Here is a 6000-nt window from a genome sequence, read left to right as displayed (position 1 = left end):
CCGAGAGAGATGTCGACGTGAAATAATAATGCTGCTAGTCGTAGCTAACCTTTACTGAGCATTCACATTGCTCAGTACTGCACATTGTCTCACTTAATCCCCCAGCCAGACTAGGTAGTGTTGTATTCCTATTTTCTAGAAGGGAAAACTGAGGCATAGCAAGGTTCAGAATTTGCATGAGGTCACAGAGCAAGTGGCAGGACCCGGAAGTGAATCCCAATCATCTGAAACTCCAGAGAATGTTCTCACCGCTGCCTCAGCATTCCCACAGGGAGGCCCTGAGTCACACCTGCCCCAGGAGCACTGTGGTGCAGGTGAATGTAGCAGAAAATGATAGGCCAGCATCAGGAAGAATAATGATGGTTACACTGCTGGAGAGCCAAAAGCGCATTTTTCATACATTAGTTCTGTCACGGGTGTTTTTTCTAATTACCATTTTACATAGAAGCCATCTAAGCTCAGCACGCTCAAGCTGCACAAGGTCAAAGTGGGTGGATAGGAAAGCTGGGTCTCAGAACTGAGTTTGTCTGACTTCAGAGACGCTTCTTGTTTCACTATGCCGTGCTGGATTTTTGGCAAGAAGAAAATAACGATTTGCAAATATTAAAAATAGTGGTAGCTTGATGCATGCTTTCATTGATAGGAAATTCTAGAACAAGGCAAACTAGTCTATAGGGATAGGAAGCAGATCAGTGTTTTCTTGAGGGTAGGGAGTGAGGGACACAGAGGGACTTTGGGGAGTGATGGAAAAATGTTTTATCCTGATTGTGTTGGTGATTACCTATCCTCATCAAAACTCATGGAGCAGGGCACTTATAATAGGTGCATTTTATTGTATGCAAATAACACCTCAAAAAATTTGATTTTCGAGAAGCCTAGCTGAATCCAGTATTTGGTCCTTTAGTCAGAGGCTGGGAACACCCACAGAATGCATCCTTTTCATGTGCGTGAGATCATCATGGTGGACATGAAACATGGACTCTTAGCATCCCTTCCAACCTCCTTCAATGATTTCTTCCTGTTCTGTGGAAGCTGAACAGCTCAAAATCAGCTTTCTCTGATTCCTCCACTTATAGATAAGGCCTGAGTGTGAGTTTAACTTCCAACTGAATAGACTAGAAAGGCAGGCATGAGACTGGGCCACCTGGTCGCTGCGCTGTTCTGCTGCTGGCAATAGAGCTGGTATTGGGTTTTTCTGTAGCACCATTCCAACACGCCGTGCCCAGCTCCTCAAGGGCCAGAACTAGTGCCAGCAAGGATGATGGTGACTTTCCCATCCCCAGCTGGTACAAGGGCAGTGCATTCCAGAACCCCAGAGCTCCTGTGGCAGACTGATGCCACACGGTATGACTGAGCAGCGGCTCCTGCACCCAGGCTCATCAGCTCCAGGGGGCCATGCGTTGTGGCGCAGCACGTTAAACCTCTGCTTCGGATGCCCAAATCCTGTGCCTGGCCAAATCAGAGTGCCTGGTTTCAAGTCCCGCCTCTGTTTCCAATTCAGCTTCCTACTAATGGTGAACCAGCAGATGGAAGATATTCTCTCTCTCTCTCTCTCTCATGCTCTGTCTTTCAAAAATATAAAATTGATAAAAATAACCAACAGCATCGTCCAATTAATGGCAAAATGCACTGAATCCTGACTTTTTGCCAGGACAAGCGAAGATGCAAGCAGAGGACAGCTTTGTTCTTCTCTCCTTCCCACGCAGACTCTGTAGGTAGGTCTGTCCCCTCCCTGTGAACAAAATGAGGCAGGGCTCATCAATGTTTCAGTTACTCATAAAAAGTCCTCCAGTTCATTTTGGTCCCCCAGAATGATCTCATTCTGGCCATTAGAATGTCCAGTCCAGGGTTGACATCGCGTCCCCCATGTTCCCCGCTGGTTCCTATGCAGCGCTAGTAGGAGCTTCTGCTTCCTTGGCCTGGAAAATCTGCTGTCGCCAGCGCGGTGGGCTCCGGGCCATTCCTCTGTAAGATGCTGCTGCTGCTGCTCCTCCTCCTCCTCCTCCTCCTCCTCCTCCTCCTCTCCACATTCCCCTGGCCCACTGGATTGCCTGGGATCCTGTGAGGTCAGAACACAAGTGGGAAGTAGGAAAGCCAGGCAGAGGTGGGGAAGTCTCTAACCCAGTCTGACATACCCTGGCTCGCCCGGCGGGTTCCCAGGGTGGTTCCGTCTGCTCAGCGCTGTCACATCATCCTCGGAGGAACCCCCATTTCTGCTTTGCAACCACGGCTCCTTGCCAGGCTGGGTGAAGACCCCTCCATTTCTACATCCAGTGGTAAAGCCCATCTTCTTTATGAGGAAGAAACCAGAAAGCTCCCTTGGCAAAGCTAAGGCTAGCTACCTTCAGCCCACCCCACCCCCAGCCAGCCTGGGACTTGGAAAATTCCCAACTCATTGTTCTGCCCTCAGTGGGAAAGCAGCTGAGCCGGCAGCCACCAGCCAAAACCTTCCACGGTTACTCTCACAGCCTTGTGTCAGACGGCACTGGCTACTCCCCATCAAGTGCTCTCAAGTGTCCCTGTCACTTGACCTGAGGTGAGGGGGAAGCGATGTTCTCTCCTCCCACATGGGTAACAAGAAGAACAACTCTTTCTTGGGAAATTTCCTGGCCCCATCAAACTTCATCAGCAGAGCCAAGTGATTGCACACACCAGCCCAGATCTTTTAATACTCTCTAAGCACATCCTGCATTAGTGGTCCGGCAACTCGCTTTGGAATGTGGCAGTGCTGTACAATAAATCACTTTGGTTTGGTTTTTGAGGCCATGGCCAAAATGGAAACAGAAGGAGCCCCACCTAACATCATGCTGCAAACCCATTATTTAATTATTCCAACAACTTTACAAGGTCATGTCCAGTGACCTTGTTTTAGGAAACTGAGGTTCAAGTGGCAGAAAATGATAGGGGGGTAAGTGTTTTGTTACCAAGACACCTCTTGGGATGCCCGCTCCCATATCAGAGTGTTTGAGTTCAACCCCAGCTCTGCTTCTGATTTCATCTTCCAGCTAATGCACACCCTGGCAGGCAGCAAATGAGGCTGCAAGTACTTGGGCCCCCGGCTTCCATGTGTGTGTGACCCAGATTGAGTTCCTGGCTCCTGGCTTCAGCTCGGCCCAGCCCTGGCTGTTGGGGGACTTTGGGGAGCAAATAAACACATGGAAAATATCTTTGGGTTTATTTTGTCTATCTGTCTCTGATCTCTGCCTTTCAAAAAAAAGTGGCAGAAAATGGAATTTTAACACAAATGAGTCTGATTATGAGGTCTTAGCTATTAACTATTATATTTGTATGATTGTCTTTGCAAACACTAACAATGCTGTAAGTTTGTGTCCCCCAAAATTCACATGTTTAAGTCGTAAGACCCAAGCCCTTAGAATGTGGCCTTACTTGGAAATACTGAAGCCACTGCAGTGTGACCCCCTACTCCAGCGTTCTTAGGACAAGGATCCTTGAACACAGGCACACGCACCTGGGGAGAGCCCCTCCTGGAGGCTGCAGGCACACTTCCACAAGCCAAGCCCAGGAACAATGAAGGCTGGAGAGAGCCCTGGAGCCCAACCATCGCTAGTGTTTTGGAGGGCAAATGGCCTTGCAGACAGACACCTGGATCTCAACATTGGAGACCCCAGGCTGTGACTTCAGTGCTGCCCAGTTTGTGAATTCTGTGGCAATGCCAGAAACCAATGAAAATACCATGGAAATAGGATGGAAATGTCTGCTGCCTGGACCGCTGAGGTATTCGAGTAGCCAGAGTAGGGCCTAGGAGGCACCTGTGCTGCATAACAGAAAATGGAGTTGGCCATTAGGGACAGTGGACAGGCTGTTAAGTAGAATGACTCCAAGTTGATTCTACTCTCCGAAGGTTACCTAATTTATCTTGAAAAAACAAACAAAAAGAGCTGAAGCCAGAATTTGCATAATTGTTTTTGGGAAGGTCTCAAGAAATTTGGAAGTGGGTCATATAGAACGTGTACCCGCATGTGACTATATAGAAACGGGAGTCACTCTGAAGGCAGTATAAGAACTAGGATGTATTGAATATTTAACATCCCTGCTGGCTTTGAGAATAGGAGTGGTAAAATACTAGAACACTTTCCACGGAATTCACTTATATACCCAGAGGACCTCCAAATGTCTAAACTAAAGATTTGCAAACTGTGATTCACGTGGAATGTGTCCTACACAAGATATACATTCATACATTATTGTTCTAGAGATTTTAAGTGTAATCGGTTTCCAAAAGTATTGGCTCCAGTAGCACAGCTATGCAATCCAATTAATCAATCAATGTAAAAAAATGTCAACAGCTTGTTTTTCATTCATGTCACAGTCCAACGTGGATCAGGTTATGTCAAGTGGAACCCTGGCCTCTGCTAAAGGGACAGATGAAGGTACACTGGCTCTTAACTGCCTCAGGCCAGGAGACATAAAGCCACTTCTCTTCACAGTTCATTGGCTAGAATAAGTCACTGAGGAATGTGGGAGAACCCCTGGAATATTTGGGAAGACTAGTTGTCCTTGCTGTAAAAAGAATACCGGGAATAAGTGGAGAGAACACATTAACCCCAAAGTGAGATGTGTGTTAGATAATAAGTGAAATGAGAATCTTATCTCATTAATCTTAAGGAGGGGGTGCTCTGATGCCTTCCTATCTATATGCAAATTATTATATGCAAATTACAACAGCAGAGCTTGATTGCTAACATTAAATGACAGTCAAGAAACCCCCATTTATTCTGGGAATTCCCAAAGGATTGCCTCACATGTGACCTCCCCAAAGCTAAACTGCTGCTTGTATAAAACATAAAAGAATAAGGAGTCTTCAGCGACACCTGGGGACAGCAGGGCGGTCGTAGGAGAGTGCCAGGAGTAAAAAGACGGAGGCAAGGGGTCAGCAGAGGCCCAGCCCGACGGCAGCGGGGCAGTGCTGGACATAGCTCAGGACAGTGACGTCTGATATTGAGATCACCGTCCCTTCTCTCCTGGCCGGTGGTCCTGTCCACTGGAACAGACTAGAAGTCTGGAGCAGCACCTGCAGAAACCTTGCTCCCACATCTCCCAGGACAAGCGCACTACCTGCTGCCGTATTGCCCAAGAATTCACGTCTCAGACATTGCGTCCTCCATTTTTCTGAAAAACACTGTCCCTGTGGAAATCATCCCTGTGGGGAAACAAAGAAAGGATTTTCCTGTGCAGACAACAGCACAGATTTGAAAGTGGCTTCAGCCAGCTTCTTTTCATAGCTTTTACCAGCAATGTTCAGCACAAACGGGAAAATGTCTCTGTGTTTTCGCTGTATTATCTTTGCATCAATAAACCTAGAGAGTAGCAAAGAAGCTAATCAAGTAGCTACCTAGGCTGAGCAAAGTAGGGAAATAAGGCAGAGGAGGGAAAAAGCAGGAATGAGAATTTTTACTATGCCCCCTTTTATATTATCAGAGATTTGAATTATAGGAATATATGATCCACTCAAAACTTTGAAAGCCTTGGGAAAAAAATCAAATCTTCCGACCATTACAGGCTTGTGTTCAAGCTGTCTGGGGGAGAACAAATGAGTCGGATGGAATCCATCAAGAGCAAAGCAATATAGAGAAGGCCGAAGCCACCGGAGAATGGCGATGTCAGGATAAGCGAGGAATGGGAGGAGAGCTGACCAAAGGAACGGAGAGCCCCTCCACGCCTGCTCCTTGCAGCTCCTGAGATACCGAGGAGGCGAGGCCAAGGAGGGGAGCGTGAGGCTGGGCTTCCCACAGAATGTGGAGTGAGAGCTGCAGACTAACTGGATGTTGGATGAAAGGGTGGAGGGCCAGCGCCGCGGCTCACTAAGCTAATCCTCTGCCTGTGGCGCCGGCACCTCGGGTTCTAGTTCCTGTTGGGACGCTGGATTCTGTGCCGGTTGCTCCTCTTCCAGGCCAGCTCTCTGCTGTGGCCCAGGAGTGCAGTGGAGGATGGCCCAAGTGCTTGGGCCCTGCACCTGCATGGGAGACCAGGAGGAAGCAC

The sequence above is a fragment of the Lepus europaeus genome, chromosome 20 (genome assembly GCF_033115175.1).
Source record: "Lepus europaeus isolate LE1 chromosome 20, mLepTim1.pri, whole genome shotgun sequence".
Lineage (NCBI taxonomy): Eukaryota > Metazoa > Chordata > Mammalia > Lagomorpha > Leporidae > Lepus > Lepus europaeus.
Note: the sequence above shows the minus strand (reverse complement) of the source record.